Consider the following 23,970-nt stretch of genomic DNA (forward strand, 5'->3'; position numbering starts at 1 on the left):
TCTTTCATCACACCAACCAAAACCCCCCCAATAACCATACCCCTTATCACCAAAACCGCTGCCATCCTCATAACAATCCTAGGAATCATCCTAGCCCTAGAACTATCGAACATAACACACACCCTCACTCACCCCAAACCAAACCCCCTCATAAACTTCTCCTCTGCATTAGGGTACTTCAACCCCCTAGTACACCGATTCTTCTCCAAAAACCTACTAGAAAAGGGACAAAACATTGCCCTACACTTGATCGACCTCTCCTGACTCAAAAAAATAGGGCCAGAGGGCCTTGCTGAACTACAAGTAGCCGCAAGCAAAGCCGCAACCTCAATACACACAGGGCTAATTAAGGCCTACCTAGGATCCTTCGCCCTCTCCATCCTGGTAATAATCCTAATAACACACAGACTCACTAATGGCCCCTAACATCCGCAAATCCCATCCCCTACTAAAAATAATCAACAACTCCCTAATCGACCTACCCGCCCCCTCCAACATCTCTGCCTGATGAAACTTCGGCTCCCTTCTAGCCATCTGCTTAGCCACACAAATCCTAACAGGCCTGCTACTAGCCATACACTACACCGCAGACACTTCACTCGCCTTCTCCTCAGTAGCTCACACATGCCGAGACGTCCAGTACGGATGGCTCATCCGCAACCTCCACGCCAACGGTGCTTCGCTCTTCTTTATCTGCATCTACTTACACATCGGACGAGGCCTCTACTACGGCTCCTACCTATACAAAGAAACCTGAAACACAGGAGTAATCCTCCTACTCACCCTAATAGCAACTGCCTTCGTAGGGTATGTCCTACCATGAGGACAAATGTCATTCTGAGGGGCCACCGTAATCACCAACCTATTCTCAGCCATCCCGTACATTGGGCAAACTCTAGTAGAATGAGCCTGAGGAGGATTCTCAGTAGACAATCCAACCTTAACCCGATTCTTCGCCATCCACTTCCTACTGCCCTTCCTAATTGCAGGAATCACCCTAGTCCACCTAACCTTCCTACACGAATCAGGCTCAAATAACCCACTAGGAATCGTATCAGACTGCGACAAAATCCCATTCCACCCATACTTCTCCATTAAAGACAGCTTAGGGCTTACCCTAATAATCACCCCTCTAATAGCACTAGCCCTATTTTCACCGAACCTCCTGGTTCTTGGAATGCTAGTTGGGAGTGGTTGGCCACATGAGATGTACAGGATTTTTACCTGTGATTTAGTCTTGACAAGGCTATGTAATTGGTTTACTAACGTCTCATAAGAAAGAAGCATGAGCGGTTAATGCAGTTGGCTTGAAACCCATCCCCAGTGGTGCAAGTGCACTCTCTGAACTCACTGAAGTGCATCCCCAGTGGTGCCAGTGCAATCTCTGGACTCACTGCAGAGCATCCCCAGTGGTGCCAGTGCACTCTGTGGACTCACTGTAGTGCATCCCCAGTGGTGCCAGTGCAATCTCTGGACTCACTGCAGAGCATCCCCAGTGGTGCCAGTGCACTCTCTGCACTCACTGCACTGCATCCCCAGTGGTGCCAGTGCAATCTCTGGACTCACTGCAGAGCATCCCCAGTGGTGCCAGTGCACTCTATGGACTCACTGTAGTGCATCCCCAGTGGTGCCAGTGCACTCTCTGGACTCACTGCACTGCATCCCCAGTGGTGCCAGTGCAATCTCTGGACTCACTGCAGTGCATCCCCAGTGGTGCCAGTGCACTCTCTGGACTCACTGCACTGCAGTCCCAGTGGTGCCAAAGCACTCTCTGGACTCACTGCACTGCATCCCCAGTGGTGCCAGTGCACTCTCTGGACTCACTGCAGTGCATCCCCAGTGGTGCCAGTGCACTCTCTGGACTCACTGCACTGCATCCCCAGTGGTGCAAGTGCGCTCTCTGGAGTCACAGCACTGCATCCCCAGTGGTGCCAGTGCACTCTCTGGACTCACTGCACTGCAGTCCCAGTGGTGCCAAAGCACTCTCTGGACTCACTGCACTGCATCCCCAGTGGTGCCAGTGCACTCTCTGGACTCACTGCAGTGCATCCCCAGTGGTGCCAGTGCACTCTCTGGACTCACTGCACTGCATCCCCAGTGGTGCAAGTGCGCTCTCTGGAGTCACAGCACTGCATCCCCAGTGGTGCCAGTGCACTCTCTGGACTCACTGAAGTGCATCCCCATTGGTGCCATTGCACTCTCTGCACTCACTGCACTGCATCCCCAGTGGTGCCAGTGCACTCACTGGACTGACTGCACTGCATCCCCAGTGGTGCCAGTGCGCTCTCCGGAGTCACAGCACTGCATCCCCAGTGGTGCCAGTGCACTCACTGGACACACTGTACTGGATCACAGGTGGTGCCAGTGCACTCTCTGCACTCACTGCACAGCATCCCCAGTGGTGCCAGTGCATTCACTGGACTCACTGGACTGCATCACCAGTGGTGCCAGTGCACTCTCTGGACTCACTGCAGTGCATCCCCAGTGGTGCCAGTGCACTCTCTGGACTCACTGCACTGCATCCCCAGTGGTGCCAGTGCAGTCTCTGGACTCACTGCACTGCATCCCCAGTGGTGCCAGAGCACTCTCTGGACTCACTGCACTGCATCCCCAGTGGTGCCAGTGCACTCTCTGGACTCACTGCACCGCATCCCCAGTGGTGTCAGTACACTCTCTGGACTCACTGAAGTGCATCCCCAGTGGTGCCAGTGCACTCTCTGGACTCACTGCACTGCATGCCCAGTGGTGCCACTGCACTCTCTGGACTCACTGCACTGCATCCCCAGTGGTGCCAGTGCAATCTCTGGACTCACTGTAGTGCATCCCCAGTGGTGCCAGTGCACTCTCTGGACTCACTGCACTGCATCCCCAGTGGTGCCAGTGCACTCTCTGGACTCACGGCACTGCATTCACAGTGGTGCTAGTGAAGTCTTTGGACTCACTGCACTGCATCCCCAGTGTTGCCAGTGCACTCTGTGGAGTCACTCAAGTGGATCCCCAGTGGTGCCAGTGCACTCTCTGGACTCACTGCACTGCATGTCCAGTGGTGCCAGTGCACTCTCTGGACTCACTGTACTGCATCCCCACTGGTGCCAGTGCACTATGTGGACTCACTGTACTGCATCCCCAGTGGTGACAGTGCACTCTCTGGACTAACTGCAGTGCATCCCCAGTGGTGCCAGTGCACTCTCTGGACTCACTGCAGTGCATCCCCAGTGGTGCCAGTGCACTCTCTGGTCTCACTGCACTGCATCCCCAGTGGTGCCAGTGCAGTCTCTGGACTCACTGCACTGCATCCCCAGTGGTGCCAGTGCACTCTCTGGACTCACTGCAGTGCATCCCCAGTGGTGTCAGTGCACTCTCTGGACTCACTGTACTGCACCCCCAGTGGTGCCAGTGCACTCACTGGACTGACTGCACTGCATCCCCAGTGGTGCCAGTGCACTCACTGGACTCACTGCACTGCATCCCCAGTGGTGCCAGTGCACTCTCTGGACTCACTGCAGTGAATCCCCGGTGGTGCCAGTGTACTCTCTGCAGTCACTGCACTGCATCCCCAGTGGTGCCAGTGCACTCACTGGACTCACTGGACTGCATCCCCAGTTGTGCCAGTGAACTCTCTGGACTCACTGCACTGCATCCCCAGTGGTGTCAGTGCACTCTCTGGACTCACTGAAGTGCATCCCCAGTTGTGCCAGTGCACTCTCTGGACTCAATGCACTGCATCCCCAGTGGTGCCAGTGCACTCTCTGGTCTCACTGCACTGCATCCCCAGTGGTGCCAGTGCAGTCTCTGGACTCACTGCACTGCATCCCCAGTGGTGCCAGTGCACTCTCTGGACTCACTGCAGTGCATCCCCAGTGGTGTCAGTGCACTCTCTGGACTCACTGTACTGCACCCCCAGTGGTGCCAGTGCACTCACTGGACTGACTGCACTGCATCCCCAGTGGTGCCAGTGCACTCACTGGACTCACTGCACTGCATCCCCAGTGGTGCCAGTGCACTCTCTGGACTCACTGCAGTGAATCCCCGGTGGTGCCAGTGTACTCTCTGCAGTCACTGCACTGCATCCCCAGTGGTGCCAGTGCACTCACTGGACTCACTGGACTGCATCCCCAGTGGTGCCAGTGAACTCTCTGGACTCACTGCACTGCATCCCCAGTGGTGTCAGTGCACTCTCTGGACTCACTGAAGTGCATCCCCAGTTGTGCCAGTGCACTCTCTGGACTCAATGCACTGCATCCCCAGTGGTGCCAGTGCACTCTCTGGACTCAGTGCACTGCATCCCCAGTGGTGCCAGTGCAATCTCTGGACTCACTGTAGTGCATCCCCAGTGGTGCCAGTGCACTCTCTGGACTCACTGCAGTGCATCCCCAGTGGTGCCAGTGCACTCTCTGGACTCACTGCACTGCAGCCCCAGTGGTGCCAGTGCAATCTCTGGACTCACTGCACTGCATCCCCAGTGGTGCCAGTGCACTCTCTGGACTCACTGCACTGCATCTCCAGTTTTGCCAGTGAAGTCTTTGGACTCACTGCACTGCATCCCCAGTGGTGCCAGTGCACTCACTGGACACACTGTACTGGATCACAGGTGGTGCCAGTGCACTCTCTGCACTCACTGCACAGCATCCCCAGTGGTGCCAGTGCATTCACTGGACTCACTGGACTGCATCACCAGTGGTGCCAGTGCACTCTCTGGACTCACTGCAGTGCATCCCCAGTGGTGCCAGTGCACTCTCTGGACTCACTGCACTGCATCCCCAGTGGTGCCAGTGCAGTCTCTGGACTCACTGCACTGCATCCCCAGTGGTGCCAGAGCACTCTCTGGACTCACTGCACTGCATCCCCAGTGGTGCCAGTGCACTCTCTGGACTCACTGCACCGCATCCCCAGTGGTGTCAGTACACTCTCTGGACTCACTGAAGTGCATCCCCAGTGGTGCCAGTGCACTCTCTGGACTCACTGCACTGCATGCCCAGTGGTGCCACTGCACTCTCTGGACTCACTGCACTGCATCCCCAGTGGTGCCAGTGCAATCTCTGGACTCACTGTAGTGCATCCCCAGTGGTGCCAGTGCACTCTCTGGACTCACTGCACTGCATCCCCAGTGGTGCCAGTGCACTCTCTGGACTCACGGCACTGCATTCACAGTGGTGCTAGTGAAGTCTTTGGACTCACTGCACTGCATCCCCAGTGTTGCCAGTGCACTCTGTGGAGTCACTCAAGTGGATCCCCCGTGGTGCCAGTGCACTCTCTGGACTCACTGCACTGCATGTCCAGTGGTGCCAGTGCACTCTCTGGACTCACTGTACTGCATCCCCACTGGTGCCAGTGCACTATGTGGACTCACTGTACTGCATCCCCAGTGGTGACAGTGCACTCTCTGGACTAACTGCAGTGCATCCCCAGTGGTGCCAGTGCACTCTCTGGACTCACTGCAGTGCATCCCCAGTGGTGCCAGTGCACTCTCTGGTCTCACTGCACTGCATCCCCAGTGGTGCCAGTGCAGTCTCTGGACTCACTGCACTGCATCCCCAGTGGTGCCAGTGCACTCTCTGGACTCACTGCAGTGCATCCCCAGTGGTGTCAGTGCACTCTCTGGACTCACTGTACTGCACCCCCAGTGGTGCCAGTGCACTCACTGGACTGACTGCACTGCATCCCCAGTGGTGCCAGTGCACTCACTGGACTCACTGCACTGCATCCCCAGTGGTGCCAGTGCACTCTCTGGACTCACTGCAGTGAATCCCCGGTGGTGCCAGTGTACTCTCTGCAGTCACTGCACTGCATCCCCAGTGGTGCCAGTGCACTCACTGGACTCACTGGACTGCATCCCCAGTTGTGCCAGTGAACTCTCTGGACTCACTGCACTGCATCCCCAGTGGTGTCAGTGCACTCTCTGGACTCACTGAAGTGCATCCCCAGTTGTGCCAGTGCACTCTCTGGACTCAATGCACTGCATCCCCAGTGGTGCCAGTGCACTCTCTGGTCTCACTGCACTGCATCCCCAGTGGTGCCAGTGCAGTCTCTGGACTCACTGCACTGCATCCCCAGTGGTGCCAGTGCACTCTCTGGACTCACTGCAGTGCATCCCCAGTGGTGTCAGTGCACTCTCTGGACTCACTGTACTGCACCCCCAGTGGTGCCAGTGCACTCACTGGACTGACTGCACTGCATCCCCAGTGGTGCCAGTGCACTCACTGGACTCACTGCACTGCATCCCCAGTGGTGCCAGTGCACTCTCTGGACTCACTGCAGTGAATCCCCGGTGGTGCCAGTGTACTCTCTGCAGTCACTGCACTGCATCCCCAGTGGTGCCAGTGCACTCACTGGACTCACTGGACTGCATCCCCAGTGGTGCCAGTGAACTCTCTGGACTCACTGCACTGCATCCCCAGTGGTGTCAGTGCACTCTCTGGACTCACTGAAGTGCATCCCCAGTTGTGCCAGTGCACTCTCTGGACTCAATGCACTGCATCCCCAGTGGTGCCAGTGCACTCTCTGGACTCAGTGCACTGCATCCCCAGTGGTGCCAGTGCAATCTCTGGACTCACTGTAGTGCATCCCCAGTGGTGCCAGTGCACTCTCTGGACTCACTGCAGTGCATCCCCAGTGGTGCCAGTGCACTCTCTGGACTCACTGCACTGCAGCCCCGGTGGTGCCAGTGCAATCTCTGGACTCACTGCACTGCATCCCCAGTGGTGCCAGTGCACTCTCTGGACTCACTGCACTGCATCTCCAGTTTTGCCAGTGAAGTCTTTGGACTCACTGCACTGCATCACCAGTGGTGCCAGTGCACTCTCTGGACTCACTGAAGTGCATCCCCAGTGGTGCCAGTGCACTCTCTGGACTCACTGCACTGCATGCCCAGTGGTGCCACTGCACTCTCTGGACTCACTGTACTGCATCCCCACTGGTACCAGTGCACTCTGTGGACTCACTGTACTGCATCCCCAGTGGTGACAGTGCACTCTCTGGACTCACTGCACTGCATCCCCAGTGGTGCCAGTGCACTCTCTGGACTCACTGCAGTGCATCCCCAGTGGTGCCAGTGCACTCTCTGGACTCACTGCACTGCATCCCCAGTGGTGCCAGTGCACTCTCTGGACTCACTGCAGTGCATCCACAGTGGTGCCAGTGCACTCACTGGACTCACTGCAGTGCATTCCCTCTGGTGCCTGTGCACTCTCTGGACTCACTGCACTGCATCCCCACTGGTGCCAGTGCACTCTCTGGACTCACTGCACTGCATCCCCAGTGGTGCCAGTGCATTCTCTGGACTCACTGCACTGCATCCCCAGTGGTGCCAGTGCAATCTCTGGACTCACTGCAGTGCATCCCCAGTGGTGCCAGTGCACACTCTGGACTCACTGCACTGCATCCCCAGTGGTGCCAGTGCACTCTCTGGACTCACTGCACTGCATCCCCAGTGTTCACAGTGCACTCTCTGCACTCACTACACTGCATCCCCAGTGGTGCCAGTGCACTCTCTGGACTCACTGCACTGCATCCCCAGTGGTGCCAGTGCACTCTGTGGACTCACTGCAGTGCATCCCCAGTGGTGCCAGTGCACTCTCTGGACTCACTGCACTGCATGCCCAGTGGTGCCACTGCACTCTCTGGACTCACTGTACTGCATCCCCACTGGTACCAGTGCACTCTGTGGACTCACTGTACTGCATCCCCAGTGGTGACAGTGCACTCTCTGGACTCACTGCACTGCATCCACAGTGGTGCCAGTGCACTCTCTGGACTCACTGCAGTGCATCCCCAGTGGTGCCAGTGCACTCTCTGGACTCACTGCACTGCATCCCCAGTGGTGCCAGTGCACTCTCTGGACTCACTGCAGTGCATCCACAGTGGTGCCAGTGCACTCACTGGACTCACTGCAGTGCATTCCCTCTGGTGCCAGTGCACTCTCTGGACTCACTGCACTGCATCCCCAGTGGTGCCAGTGCACTCTCTGGACTCACTGTACTGCATCCCCAGTGTTGCCAGTGCACTCTCTGGAGTAACTGCAGTGCATCCCCAGTGGTGCCAAAGCACTCTCTGGACTCCCGGCACCGCATCCCCAGTGGTGCCAGTGCACTCTCTGGGCTCACTGCAGTGCATCCCCAGTGGTGCCAGTGCACTCTCTTGACTCACTGCACTGCATCCCCAGTGGTGCCAGTGTACTCACTGGACTCACTGCACTGCATTCCCCAGTGGTGCCAGTGCACTCTCTGGACTCACTGCAGTGCATCCCCAGTGGTGCCAGTGCACTCTCTGGACTCACTGAAGTGCATTCTCAGTGGTTCCAGTGCACTCTGTGGACTCACTGCAGTGCATCCCCAGTGGTGCCAGTGCGCTCTCTGGACTCACTGCAGTGCATCCCCAGTGGTGCCAGTGCACTCTCTGGACTCACTGCACTGCATCCCCAGTGCTGCCAGTGCACTCTCTGGACTCACTGCACTGCATCCCCAGTGGTGCCAGTGCACTCTCTGGACTCACTGCAGTGCATCCCCAGTGGTGCCAGTGCACTCTCTGGACTCACTGCACTGCATCCCCAGTGGTGCCACTGCACTCTCTGGACTCACTGCACTGCATCCCCAGTGGTGCCAGTGCACTCTCTGGACTCACTGCAGTGCATCCCCACTGCTGCCAGTGCACTCTCTGGACTCACAGCAGTGCATCCCCAGTGGTGCCAGTGCACTCTTTGGACTCACTGCACTGAATTCCCGGTGGTGCCAGTGCACTCTCTGGACTCACAGCACTGGATCCCCAGTGGTGCCAGTGCACTCTCTGGACTCACTGAAGTGCATTCTCAGTGGTGCCAGTGCACTCTCTGGACTCACTGCAGTGCATCCCCAGTGGTGCCAGTACACTCACTGGACTCACTGCACTGCATCCCCAGTGGTGCCAGTGCACTCTCTGGACTCACTGCACTGCATCCCCAGTGGTGCCAGTGCACTCTCTGGACTCACTGCACTGCATCCCCAGTGCTGCCTGTGCACTCTCTGGACTCACTGCACTGCATCCCCAGTGGTGTCACTGCACTCTCTGGACTCACTGCACTGCATCCCCAGTTGTGCCAGTGCACTCTCTGCACTCACTGCACTGCATACCCAGTGGTGCCAGTGCACTCACTGGACTCACTGCATTGCATTCCCTCTGGTGCCAGTGCACTCTCTGGACTCACTGCAGTGCATCCCCAGTGGTGCCAGTGCACTCTCTGGACTCACTGCAGTGCATCACCTGTGGTGCCAGTGCACTCTCTGGACTCACTGAAGTGCATCCCCAGTGGTGCCAGTGCAATCTCTGGACTCACTGCACTGCATCCCCAGTGGTGCCAGTGCACTCTCTGGACTCACTGCACTGCATCCCCAGTGGTGCCAGTGCACTCTCTGGACTCACTTCAGTGCATCCCCAGTGGTGCCAGAGCACTCTCTGGACTCACTGCACTGCATCCCCAGTGGTGCCAGTGCACTCTCTGGACTCACTGCACTGCAGCCCCAGTGGTGCCAGTGCACTCTCTGGACTCACTGTACTGCATCCCCAGTATTGCCAGTGCACTCTCTGGACTCACTGCACTGCATCCCCAGTGCTGCCAGTGCACTCTCTGGACTCACTGCACTGCATCCCCAGTGGTGCCACTGCACTCTCTGGACTCACTGCACTGCATCCCCAGTGGTGCCAGTGCACTCTCTGCACTCACTGCACTGCATCCCCAGTGGTGCCAGTGCACTCACTGGACTCACTGCAGTGCATTCCCTCTGGAGCCAGTGCACTCTCTGGACTCACTGCACTGCATCCCCAGTGGTGCCAGTACACTCTCTGGACTCACTGCAGTGCATCCCCAGTGGTGCCAGTGCACTCTCTGGACTCACTGCAGTGCATCACCAGTGGTGACAGTGCACTCTCTGGACTCACTGAAGTGCATCCCCTGTGGTGCCAGTGCACTCTCTGGACTCACTGCACTGCATCCCCAGTGGTGCCACTGCACTCTCTGGACTCACTGCACTGCATCCCCAGTGGTGCCAGTGCACTCTCTGGACTCACTGCAGTGCATCCCCACTGCTGCCAGTGCACTCTCTGGACTCACAGCAGTGCATCCCCAGTGGTGCCAGTGCACTCTTTGGACTCACTGCACTGAATTCCCGGTGGTGCCAGTGCACTCTCTGGACTCACAGCACTGGATCCCCAGTGGTGCCAGTGCACTCTCTGGACTCACTGAAGTGCATTCTCAGTGGTGCCAGTGCACTCTCTGGACTCACTGCAGTGCATCCCCAGTGGTGCCAGTACACTCACTGGACTCACTGCACTGCATCCCCAGTGGTGCCAGTGCACTCTCTGGACTCACTGCACTGCATCCCCAGTGGTGCCAGTGCACTCTCTGGACTCACTGCACTGCATCCCCAGTGCTGCCTGTGCACTCTCTGGACTCACTGCACTGCATCCCCAGTGGTGTCACTGCACTCTCTGGACTCACTGCACTGCATCCCCAGTTGTGCCAGTGCACTCTCTGCACTCACTGCACTGCATACCCAGTGGTGCCAGTGCACTCACTGGACTCACTGCATTGCATTCCCTCTGGTGCCAGTGCACTCTCTGGACTCACTGCAGTGCATCCCCAGTGGTGCCAGTGCACTCTCTGGACTCACTGCAGTGCATCACCTGTGGTGCCAGTGCACTCTCTGGACTCACTGAAGTGCATCCCCAGTGGTGCCAGTGCAATCTCTGGACTCACTGCACTGCATCCCCAGTGGTGCCAGTGCACTCTCTGGACTCACTGCACTGCATCCCCAGTGGTGCCAGTGCACTCTCTGGACTCACTTCAGTGCATCCCCAGTGGTGCCAGAGCACTCTCTGGACTCACTGCACTGCATCCCCAGTGGTGCCAGTGCACTCTCTGGACTCACTGCACTGCAGCCCCAGTGGTGCCAGTGCACTCTCTGGACTCACTGTACTGCATCCCCAGTATTGCCAGTGCACTCTCTGGACTCACTGCACTGCATCCCCAGTGCTGCCAGTGCACTCTCTGGACTCACTGCACTGCATCCCCAGTGGTGCCACTGCACTCTCTGGACTCACTGCACTGCATCCCCAGTGGTGCCAGTGCACTCTCTGCACTCACTGCACTGCATCCCCAGTGGTGCCAGTGCACTCACTGGACTCACTGCAGTGCATTCCCTCTGGAGCCAGTGCACTCTCTGGACTCACTGCACTGCATCCCCAGTGGTGCCAGTACACTCTCTGGACTCACTGCAGTGCATCCCCAGTGGTGCCAGTGCACTCTCTGGACTCACTGCAGTGCATCACCAGTGGTGACAGTGCACTCTCTGGACTCACTGAAGTGCATCCCCTGTGGTGCCAGTGCACTCTCTGGACTCACTGCACTGCATCCCCAGTGGTGCCAGTGCACTCTCTGGACTCACTGCACTGCATCCCCAGTGGTGCCAGAGCACTCTCTGGACTCACTGCACTGCATCCTCTGTGCTGCCAGTGCACTCTCTGGACTCACTGCACTGCATCCCCAGTGGTGCCAGTGCACTCTCTGGACTCACTGTACTGCATCCCCAGTGGAGCGCGTGCACTCTCTGGACTCACTGAAGTGCATCCCCAGTGGTGCCAGTGCACTCTCTGGACTCACTGCACTGCATCCCCAGTGGTGCTAGTGCACTCTGTGGACTCACTGCAGTGCATCCCCAGTGGTGCCAGTGCACTCTCTGGACTCACTGAAGGGCATTCTCAGTGGTGCCAGTGCACTCTCTGGACTCACTGCAGTGTTTCCCCAGTGGTGCCTGTACACTCACTGGACTGACTGCACTGCATCCCCAGTGGTGCCAGTGCACTCTCTGGACTCACCGCACCGCATCCCCAGTGGTGCCAGTGCACTGTCTGGAGTAACTGCAGTGCATCACCAGTGGTGCCAGTGCACTCTCTGGACTCACTGCACTGCATCCCCAGTGGTGCCAGTGCACTCTCTGGACTCACTGCACTGCATCCCCAGTGGTGCCAGAGCACTCTCTGGACTCACTGCAGTGCATCCCCAGTGGTGCCAGTGCACTCTCTGGACTCACTGCACTGCATCCCCAGTGGTGCCAGTGCACTCTCTGGACTCACTGCACTGCATCCCCAGTGGTGCCAGTGCACTCTCTGGACTCCCGGCACCGCATCCCCAGTGGTGCCAGTGCACTCTCTGGACTCACTGCACTGCATGCCCAGTGGTGCCAGTGCACTCTCTGGACTCACTGCAGTGCATCCCCAGTGGTGCCAGTGCACTCACTGGATTCACTGCACTGCATCCCCAGTGGTGCTAGTGCACTCTCTGGACTCACTGCAGTGCATCCCCAGTGGTACCAGTTCACTCTCTGGACTCACTGAAGTGCATTCTCAGTGGTGCCAGTGCACTCTGTGGACTCACTGCAGTGCATCCCCAGTGGTGCCAGTGCGCTCTCTGGACTCACTGCAGTGCATCCCCAGTGGTGCCAGTGCACTCTCTGGACTCACTGCAGTGCATCCCCAGTGGTGCCAGTGCACTCTCTGGACTCACTGCACTGCATCCCCAGTGGTGCCAGTGCACTCTCTGGACTCACTGCACTGCATCCCCAGTGGTGCCAGTGCACTCTCTGGACTCACTGCAGTGCATCCCCAGTGGTGCCAGTGCACTCTCTGGACTCACTGCACTGCATCCCCAGTGGTACCAGTGCACTCTGTGGACTCACTGCAGTGCATCCCCAGTGGTGCCAGTGCAGTCTCTGGACTCACTGCACTGCATCCCCAGTGGTGCCAATGCACTCTCTGGACTCACTGCACTGCATCCCCTGTGGTGCCAGTGCACTCTCTAGACTCACTGAAGTGCATCCCCAGTGGTGCCAGTGCACTCTCTGGAGTCACTGCACTGCATCCCCAGTGGTGCTAGTGCACTCTGTGGACTCACTGCAGTGCATCCCCAGTGGTGCCAGTGCACTCTCTGGACTCACTGAAGGGCATTCTCAGTGGTGCCAGTGCACTCTCTGGACTCACTGCAGTGCATCCCCAGTGGTGCCAGTACACTCACTGGACTGACTGCACTGCATCCCCAGTGGTGCCAGTGCACTCTCTGGACTCACCGCACCGCATCCCCAGTGGTGCCAGTGCACTCTCTGGAGTAACTGCAGTGCATCACCAGTGGTGCCAGTGCACTCTCTGGACTCACTGCACTGCATTCCCAGTGGTGCCAGTGCACTCTCTGGACTCACTGCAGTGCATCCCCAGTGGTGCCAGAGCACTCTCTGGACTCACTGCAGTGCATCCCCAGTGGTGCCAGTGCACTCTCTGGACTCACTGCACTGCATCCCCAGTGGTGCCAGTGCACTCTCTGGACTCACTGCACTGCATCCCCAGTGGTGCCAGTGCACTCTCTGGACTCCCGGCACCGCATCACCAGTGGTGCCAGTGCACTCTCTGGGCTCACTGCTGTGCATCCCCAGTGGTGCCAGTGCACTCTCTTGACTCACTGCACTGCATCCCCAGTGGTGCCAGTGCACTCACAGGATTCACTGCACTGCATCCCCAGTGGTGCTAGTGCACTCTCTGGACTCACTTCAGTGCATCCCCAGTGGTACCAGTGCACTCTCTGGACTCACTGAAGTGCATTCTCAGTGGTGCCAGTGCACTCTGTGGACTCACTGCACTGCATCCCCAGTGGTGCCAGTGCGCTCTCTGGACTCACTGCAGTGCATCCCCAGTGGTGCCAGTGCACTCTCTGGACTCAGTGCACTGCATCCCCAGTGCTGCCAGTGCACTCTCTGGACTCACTGCACTGCATCCCCAGTGGTGCCAGTGCACTCTCTGGACTCACTGCACTGCATCCCCAGTGGTGCCAGTGCACTCTCTGGACTCACTGCAGTGCATCCCCAGTGGTGCCAGTGCACTCTCTGGACTCACTGCACTGCATCCCCAGTGGTTCCAGTGCACTCTGTGGACTCACTGCAGTGCATCCCCAGTGGTGCCAGTGCACTCTCTGGACTCACTGCACTGCATCCCCAGTGGTGCCAATGCACTCTCTGGACTCACTGCACTGCATCCCCAGTGGTGCCAGTGCACTCTCTGGACTCACTGCACTGCATCCCAAGTGGTGCCAGTGCACTCTCTGGAGTCACTGCACTGCATCCCCAGTGGTGCCAGTGCACTCTCTCGAGTCACTGCACTACATCCCCAGTGGTGCCAGTGCACTCACTGGACTCACTGTACTGCATCATCAGTGGTGCCAGTGCACTCTCTGGACTCACTGCAGTGCATCCCCAGTGGTGGCAGTGCACTCTCTGGACTCACTGCACTGCATCCCCAGTGGTGCCAGTGCACTCACTGGACTCACTATACTGCATCACCAGTGGTGCCAGTGCACTCTCTGGACTCACTGCACTGCATCCCCAGTGTTGCCAGTGCATTCACTGGACTCACTGTACTGCATCTCCAGTGGTGCCAGTGCACTCTCTGGGCTCACTGCAGTGCATCCCCAGTGGTGCCAGTGCACTCTCTGGACTCACTGCAGTGCATCCCCAGTGGTGCCAGTGCACTCACTGGATTCACTGCACTACATTCCCAGTGGTGCTAGTGCACTCTCTGGACTCACTGCAGTGCATCACCAGTGGTGCCAGTGCACTCTTTGGACTCACTGAAGTGCATTCTCAGTGGTGCCAGTGCACTCTCTGGACTCACTGCACTGCATCCCCAGTGGTGCCAGTGCGCTCTCTGGACTCACTGAAGTGCATTCTCAGTGGTGCCAGTGCACTCTCTGGACTCACTGCAGTGCATCCCCAGTGGTGCCAGTACACTCTCTGGACTCACTGCACTGCATCCCCAGTGGTGCTAGTGCACTCTGTGGACTCACTGCAGTGCATCCCCAGTGGTGCCAGTGCACTCTCTGGACTCACTGAAGGGCATTCTCAGTGGTGTCAGTGCACTCTCTGGACTCACTGCAGTGCATCACCAGTGGTGCCAGTGCACTCTCTGGACTCACCGCACCGCATCCCCAGTGGTGCCAGTGCACTCTCTGGAGTAACTGCAGTGCATCACCAGTGGTGCCAGTGCACTCTCTGGACTCACTGCAGTGCATCCCCAGTGGTGCCAGTGCACTCTCTGGACTCACTGCACTGCATCCCCAGTGGTGCCAGAGCACTCTCTGGACTCACTGCACTGCATCCCCAGTGCTGCCTGTGCACTCTCTGGACTCACTGCACTGCATCCCCAGTGGTGCCACTGCACTCTCTGGACTCACTGCACTGCATCCCCAGTGGTGCCAGTGTACTCCCTGCACTCACTGCACTGCATCCCCAGTGGTGCCAGTGCACTCACTGGACTCACTGCTGTGCATTCCCTCTGGTGCCAGTGCACTCTCTGGACTCACTGCACTGCATCCCCAGTGGTGCCAGTGCACTCTCTGGACTCACTGCACTGCATCCCCAGTGGTGCCAGTGCACTCTCTGGACTCACTGAAGTGCATCCCCAGTGGTGCCAGTGCACTCTCTGGACTCACTGAAGTGCATCCCCCGTGGTGCCAGTGCGATCTCTGGACTCACTGCACTGCATTCCCAGTGGTGCCAGTGCACACTCTGGACTCACTGCACTGCATCCCCAGTGGTGCCAGTGCACTCTCTGGACTCACTGCAGTGCATCCCCAGTGTTGCCAGTGCACTCTCTGGACTCACTGCACTGCATCCCCAGTGGTGCTAGTGCACTCTGTGGACTCACTGCACTGCATCCCCAGTGGTGCCAGAGCACTCTCTGGACTCACTGCACTGCATCCCCAGTGGAGCCAGTGCACTCTCTGGACTCACTGCACTGCATCCTCAGTGGTGCCAGAGCACTCTCTGGACTCACTGCACTGCATCCCCAGTGCTGCCTGTGCACTCTCTGGACTCACTGCACTGCATCCCCAGTGGTGCCACTGCACTCTCTGGACTCACTGCACTGCATCCCCAGTGGTGCCAGTGTACTCCCTGCACTCACTGCACTGCATCCCCAGTGGTGCCAGTGCACTCACTGGACTCACTGCTGTGCATTCCCTCTGGTGCCAGTGCACTCTCTGGACTCACTGCACTGCATCCCCAGTGGTGCCAGTGCACTCTCTGGACTCACTGCACTGCATCCCCAGTGGTGCCAGTGCACTCTCTGGACTCACTGAAGTGCATCCCCAGTGGTGCCAGTGCACTCTCTGGACTCACTGAAGTGCATCCCCCGTGGTGCCAGTGCGATCTCTGGACTCACTGCACTGCATTCCCAGTGGTGCCAGTGCACACTCTGGACTCACTGCACTGCATCCCCAGTGGTGCCAGTGCACTCTCTGGACTCACTGCAGTGCATCCCCAGTGTTGCCAGTGCACTCTCTGGACTCACTGCACTGCATCCCCAGTGGTGCTAGTGCACTCTGTGGACTCACTGCACTGCATCCCCAGTGGTGCCAGAGCACTCTCTGGACTCACCGCACTGCATCCCCAGTGGAGCCAGTGCACTCTCTGGACTCACTGCACTGCATCCCCAGTGGTGCCAGTGCACTCTGTGGACTCACTACAGTGCATCCCCAGTGGAGCCCGTGCACTCTCTGGACTCACTGCACTGCATCCCCAGTGGTGCCAGTGCACTCTGTGGACTCACTGCAGTGCATCCCCAGTGGTGCCAGTGCACTCTCTGGACTCACTGAAGTGCATTCTCAGTGGTGCCAGTGCACTCTCTGGACTCACTACAGTGCATCCCCAGTGGTGCCAGTACACTCACTGGACTGACTGCACTGCATCCCCAGTGGTACTAGTGCACTCTCTGGACTCACTGCACTGCATCGCCAGTGGTGCAAGAGCACTCTCTGGACTCACTGCAGTGCATCCCCAGTGGTGCCAGTGCACTCTCTGGACTCACTGTACTGCATCCCCAGTGGTGCCAGTGCACTCTGTGGACTCACTGCTGTGCATCCCCATTGGTGCCAGTGCACTCTCTGGACTCACTGCACCGCATCCCCAGTGGTGCCAGTGCACTCTCTGGACTCACTGCACTGCATCCCCAGTGGTGCAAGTGCACTCTCTGGACTCACGGCAGTGCATCCCAAGTGGTGCCAATGCACTCTCTGGACTCACTGCAGTGCATCCCCAGTGGTGCCAGTACACTCACTGGACTCACTGCACTGCATCCCCAGTGGTGCCAGTGCAGTCTCTGCACTCACTGAAGTGCATCTCCAGTGGTGCCAGTGAACTCTCTGGACTCACTGCAGTGCATCCCCAGTGGTTCCAGTGCACTCTCTGGACTCACTGCACTGCATCCCCTGTGGTGCCAGTGCACTCTCTGGACTCACTGCACTGCATCCCCAGTGGTGCCAGTGCACTCTCTGGACTCACTGCACTGCATCTCCAATGGTGCCAGTGCACTCTCTGGACTCACTGCTGTGCATCCCCAGTGGTGCCAGTGCACTCTCTGGACTCACTGTACTGCATCCCCAGTGGTGCCAGTGCACTCTCTGGACTCACTGCACTGCACCCCCAGTGGTGCCAGTGCACTCTGTGGACTCACTGCTGTGCATCCCCAGTAGTGCAAGTGCACTCTCTGGACTCACTGCACTGCATCTCCAATGGTGCCAGTGCACTCTCTGGACTCACTGCACTGCATCCCCAGTGGTGCCAATGCACTCTCTGGACTCACTGCTGTGCATCCCCAGTGGTGCCAATGCACTCTCTGGACTCACTGCACTGCATCCCCAGTGGTGCCAGTGCACTCTCTGGACTCACTGCAGTGCATCCCCAGTGGTGCCAGTGCACTCTCTGGACTCACTGCAGTGCATCCCCAGTGGTGCCAGTGCACTCTCTGGACTCACTGAAGTGCATCCCCCGTGGTGCCAGTGCGATCTCTGGACTCACTGCACTGCATTCCCAGTGGTGCCAGTGCACACTCTGGACTCACTGCACTGCATCCCCAGTGGTGCCAGTGCACTCTCTGGACTCACTGCAGTGCATCCCCAGTGTTGCCAGTGCACTCTCTGGACTCACTGCACTGCATCCCCAGTGGTGCTAGTGCACTCTCTGGACTCACTGCACTGCATCCCCAGTGGTGCCAGAGCACTCTCTGGACTCACTGCACTGCATCCCCAGTGGAGCCAGTGCACTCTCTGGACTTACTGCACTGCATCCCCAGTGGTGCCAGTGCACTCTGTGGACTCACTGCAGTGCATCACCAGTGGAGCCCGTGCACTCTCTGGACTCACTGCACTGCATCCCCAGTGGTGCCAGTGCACTCTCTGGACTCACTGCTGTGCATCACCAGTGGTGCCAGTGCACTCTGTGGACTCACTGCAGTGCATCCCCAGTGGTGCCAGTGCACTCTCTGGACTCACTGAAGTGCATTCTAAGTGGTGCCAGTGCACTCTCTGGACTCACTGTACTGCATCCCCAGTGGTGCCAGTGCACTCTCTGGACTCACTGCACTGCATCCCCAGTGGTGCCAGTGCACTCTGTGGACTCACTGCTGTGCATCCCCAGTGGTGCAAGTGCACTCTCTGGACTCACTGCACTGCATCTCCAATGGTGCCAGTGCACTCTCTGGACTCACTGCACTGCATCCCCAGTGGTGCCAATGCACTCTCTGGACTCACTGCACTGCATCCCCAGTGGTGCCAGTGCACTCTCTGGACTCACTGTACTGCATCCCCAGTGGTGCCAGTGCACTCTCTGGACTCACTGCACTGCATCCCCAGTGGTGTCAGTGCACTCTCTGGACTCACTGCACTGCATCCCCAGTGGTGCAAGTGCACTCTCTGGACTCACTGCAGTGCATCCCAAGTGGTGCCAGTGCACTCTCTGGACTCACTGCACTGCATCTCCAATGGTGCCAGTGCACTCTCTGGACTCACTGCACTGCATCCCCAGTGGTGCCAATGCACTCTCTGGACTCACTGCTGTGCATCCCCAGTGGTGCCAGTGCAGTCTCTGCACTCACTGAAGTGCATCTCCAGTGGTGCCAGTGAACTCTCTGGACTCACTGCAGTGCATCCCCAGTGGTGCCAGTGCACTCTCTGGACTCACTGCACTGCATCCCCAGTGGTGCCAATGCACTCTCTGGACTCACTGCTGTGCATCCCCAGTGGTGCCAGTGCACTCTCTGGACTCACGGTACTGCATCCCCAGTGGTGCCAGTGCACTCTCTGGACTCACTGCACTGCATCCCCAGTGATGCCAGTGCACTCTGTGGACTCACTGCTGTGCATTCCCAGTGGTGCCAGTGCACTCTCTGGACTCACTGCACTGCATCTCCAATGGTGCCAGTGCACTCTCTGGACTCACTGCACTCCATCCCCAGTGGTGCCAATGCACTCTCTGGACTCACTGCTGTGCATCCCCAGTGGTGCCAGTGCACTCTCTGGACTCACTGTACTGCATCCCCAGTGGTGCCAGTGCACTCTCTGGACTCACTGCACTGCATCCCCAGTGGTACCAGTGCACTCTCTGGACTCACTGCACTGCATCCCCAGTGGTGCAAGTGCACTCTCTGGACTCACTGCACTGCATCCCAAGTGGTGCCAATGCAATCTCTGGACTCACTGCAGTGCATCCCCAGTGGTGCCAGTACACTCTCTGGACTCACTGCACTGCATCCCCAGTGGTGCCAGTGCAGTCTCTGCACTCACTGAAGTGCATCTCCAGTGGTGCCAGTGAACTCTCTGGACTCACTGCAGTGCATCCCCAGTGGTGCCAGTGCACTCTCTGGACTCACTGCACTGCATCCCCAGTGGTGCCAGTGCACTCTCTGGACTCACTGCACTGCATCCCCAGTGGTGCCAGTGCACTCTCTGGACTCACTGCACTGCATCTCCAATGGTGCCAGTGCACTCTCTGGACTCACTGCACTGCATCCCCAGTGGTGCCAATGCACTCTCTGGACTCACTGCTGTGCATCCCCAGTGGTGCCAGTGCACTCTCTGGACTCACTGTACTGCATCCCCCGTGGTGCCAGTGCACTCTCTGGACTCACTGCACTGCATCTCCAATGGTGCCAGTGCACTCTCTGGACTCACTGCACTGCATCCCCAGTGGTGCCAGTGCACTCTCTGGACTCACTGCACTGCATCCCCAGTGGTGCCAGTGCACTCTCTGGACTCACTGCACTGCATCCCCAGTGGTGCCAGTGTACTCCCTGCACTCACTGCACTGCATCCCCAGTGGTGCCAGTGCACTCACTGGACTCACTGCTGTGCATTCCCTCTGGTGTCAGTGCACTCTCTGGACTCACTGCACTGCATCCCCAGTGGTGCCAGTGCACTCTCTGGACTCACTGCACTGCATCCCCAGTGGTGCCAGTGCACTCTCTGGACTCACTGCAGTGCATCCCCAGTGGTGCCAGTGCACTCTCTGGACTCACTGAAGTGCATCCCCCGTGGTGCCAGTGCGATCTCTGGACTCACTGCACTGCATTCCCAGTGGTGCCAGTGCACACTCTGGACTCACTGCACTGCATCCCCAGTGGTGCCAGTGCACTCTCTGGACTCACTGCAGTGCATCCCCAGTGTTGCCAGTGCACTCTCTGGACTCACTGCACTGCATCCCCAGTGGTGCTAGTGCACTCTGTGGACTCACTGCACTGCATCCCCAGTGGTGCCAGAGCACTCTCTGGACTCACCGCACTGCATCCCCAGTGGAGCCAGTGCACTCTCTGGACTCACTGCACTGCATCCCCAGTGGTGCCAGTGCACTCTGTGGACTCACTACAGTGCATCCCCAGTGGAGCCCGTGCACTCTCTGGACTCACTGCACTGCATCCCCAGTGGTGCCAGTGCACTCTGTGGACTCACTGCAGTGCATCCCCAGTGGTGCCAGTGCACTCTCTGGACTCACTGAAGTGCATTCTCAGTGGTGCCAGTGCACTCTCTGGACTCACTACAGTGCATCCCCAGTGGTGCCAGTACACTCACTGGACTGACTGCACTGCATCCCCAGTGGTACTAGTGCACTCTCTGGACTCACTGCACTGCATCGCCAGTGGTGCAAGAGCACTCTCTGGACTCACTGCAGTGCATCCCCAGTGGTGCCAGTGCACTCTCTGGACTCACTGTACTGCATCCCCAGTGGTGCCAGTGCACTCTGTGGACTCACTGCTGTGCACCCCCATTGGTGCCAGTGCACTCTCTGGACTCACTGCACCGCATCCCCAGTGGTGCCAGTGCACTCTCTGGACTCACTGCACTGCATCCCCAGTGGTGCAAGTGCACTCTCTGGACTCACGGCAGTGCATCCCAAGTGGTGCCAATGCACTCTCTGGACTCACTGCAGTGCATCCCCAGTGGTGCCAGTACACTCACTGGACTCACTGCACTGCATCCCCAGTGGTGCCAGTGCAGTCTCTGCACTCACTGAAGTGCATCTCCAGTGGTGCCAGTGAACTCTCTGGACTCACTGCAGTGCATCCCCAGTGGTTCCAGTGCACTCTCTGGACTCACTGCACTGCATCCCCTGTGGTGCCAGTGCACTCTCTGGACTCACTGCACTGCATCCCCAGTGGTGCCAGTGCACTCTCTGGACTCACTGCACTGCATCTCCAATGGTGCCAGTGCACTCTCTGGACTCACTGCTGTGCATCCCCAGTGGTGCCAGTGCACTCTCTGGACTCACTGTACTGCATCCCCAGTGGTGCCAGTGCACTCTCTGGACTCACTGCACTGCACCCCCAGTGGTGCCAGTGCACTCTGTGGACTCACTGCTGTGCATCCCCAGTAGTGCAAGTGCACTCTCTGGACTCACTGCACTGCATCTCCAATGGTGCCAGTGCACTCTCTGGACTCACTGCACTGCATCCCCAGTGGTGCCAATGCACTCTCTGGACTCACTGCTGTGCATCCCCAGTGGTGCCAGTGCACTCTCTGGACTCACTGCACTGCATCCCCAGTGGTGCCAGTGCACACTCTGGACTCACTGCACTGCATCCCCAGTGGTGCCAGTGCACTCTCTGGACTCACTGCAGTGCATCCCCAGTGTTGCCAGTGCACTCTCTGGACTCACTGCACTGCATCCCCAGTGGTGCTAGTGCACTCTCTGGACTCACTGCACTGCATCCCCAGTGGTGCCAGAGCACTCTCTGGACTCACTGCACTGCATCCCCAGTGGAGCCAGTGCACTCTCTGGACTTACTGCACTGCATCCCCAGTGGTGCCAGTGCACTCTGTGGACTCACTGCAGTGCATCCCCAGTGGAGCCCGTGCACTCTCTGGACTCACTGCACTGCATCCCCAGTGGTGCCAGTGCACTCTCTGGACTCACTGCTGTGCATCACCAGTGGTGCCAGTGCACTCTGTGGACTCACTGCAGTGCATCCCCAGTGGTGCCAGTGCACTCTCTGGACTCACTGAAGTGCATTCTAAGTGGTGCAAGTGCACTCTCTGGACTCACTGCACTGCATCTCCAATGGTGCCAGTGCACTCTCTGGACTCACTGCACTGCATCCCCAGTGGTGCCAATGCACTCTCTGGACTCACTGCACTGCATCCCCAGTGGTGCCAGTGCACTCTCTGGACTCACTGTACTGCATCCCCAGTGGTGCCAGTGCACTCTCTGGACTCACTGCACTGCATCCCCAGTGGTGTCAGTGCACTCTCTGGACTCACTGCACTGCATCCCCAGTGGTGCAAGTGCACTCTCTGGACTCACTGCAGTGCATCCCAAGTGGTGCCAGTGCACTCTCTGGACTCACTGCACTGCATCTCCAATGGTGCCAGTGCACTCTCTGGACTCACTGCACTGCATCCCCAGTGGTGCCAATGCACTCTCTGGACTCACTGCTGTGCATCCCCAGTGGTGCCAGTGCAGTCTCTGCACTCACTGAAGTACATCTCCAGTGGTGCCAGTGAACTCTCTGGACTCACTGCAGTGCATCCCCAGTGGTGCCAGTGCACTCTCTGGACTCACTGCACTGCATCCCCAGTGGTGCCAATGCACTCTCTGGACTCACTGCACTGCATCCCCAGTGGTGCCAGTGCACTCTCTGGACTCACGGTACTGCATCCCCAGTGGTGCCAGTGCACTCTCTGGACTCACTGCACTGCATCCCCAGTGATGCCAGTGCACTCTGTGGACTCACTGCTGTGCATTCCCAGTGGTGCCAGTGCACTCTCTGGACTCACTGCACTGCATCTCCAATGGTGCCAGTGCACTCTCTGGACTCACTGCACTGCATCCCCAGTGGTGCCAATGCACTCTCTGGACTCACTGCTGTGCATCCCCAGTGGTGCCAGTGCACTCTCTGGACTCACTGTACTGCATCCCCAGTGGTGCCAGTGCACTCTCTGGACTCACTGCACTGCATCCCCAGTGGTACCAGTGCACTCTCTGGACTCACTGCACTGCATCCCCAGTGGTGCAAGTGCACTCTCTGGACTCACTGCACTGCATCCCAAGTGGTGCCAATGCAATCTCTGGACTCACTGCAGTGCATCCCCAGTGGTGCCAGTACACTCTCTGGACTCACTGCACTGCATCCCCAGTGGTGCCAGTGCAGTCTCTGCACTCACTGAAGTGCATCTCCAGTGGTGCCAGTGAACTCTCTGGACTCACTGCAGTGCATCCCCAGTGGTGCCAGTGCACTCTCTGGACTCACTGCACTGCATCCCCAGTGGTGCCAGTGCACTCTCTGGACTCACTGCACTGCATCCCCAGTGGTGCCAGTGCACTCTCTGGACTCACTGCACTGCATCTCCAATGGTGCCAGTGCACTCTCTGGACTCACTGCACTGCATCCCCAGTGGTGCCAATGCACTCTCTGGACTCACTGCTGTGCATCCCCAGTGGTGCCAGTGCACTCTCTGGACTCACTGTACTGCATCCCCCGTGGTGCCAGTGCACTCTCTGGACTCACTGCACTGCATCTCCAATGGTGCCAGTGCACTCTCTGGACTCACTGCACTGCATCCCCAGTGGTGCCAGTGCACTCTCTGGACTCACTGCACTGCATCCCCAGTGGTGCCAGTGCACTCTCTGGACTCAC

General features: G+C 58.2%; 1 long non-coding RNA gene across 1 annotated transcript in view; it reads right to left on the minus strand.

The window, feature by feature from the left end:
* Nucleotides 1–415: 415 nt before the first annotated feature.
* The window catches only part of LOC310885456, a 62,104-nt gene continuing 38,549 nt past the window's right edge, over nucleotides 416–23,970 (minus strand). The window contains exon 2 of the long non-coding RNA XR_014574807.1: nucleotides 416–1,162. This is a non-coding gene — a long non-coding RNA (uncharacterized lncRNA). The remainder of the gene's footprint in view (nucleotides 1,163–23,970) is intronic.

The sequence above is a fragment of the Anser anser genome (genome assembly GCF_964211835.1).
Source record: "Anser anser genome assembly, chromosome: 23".
Classification (NCBI taxonomy): domain Eukaryota; kingdom Metazoa; phylum Chordata; class Aves; order Anseriformes; family Anatidae; genus Anser; species Anser anser.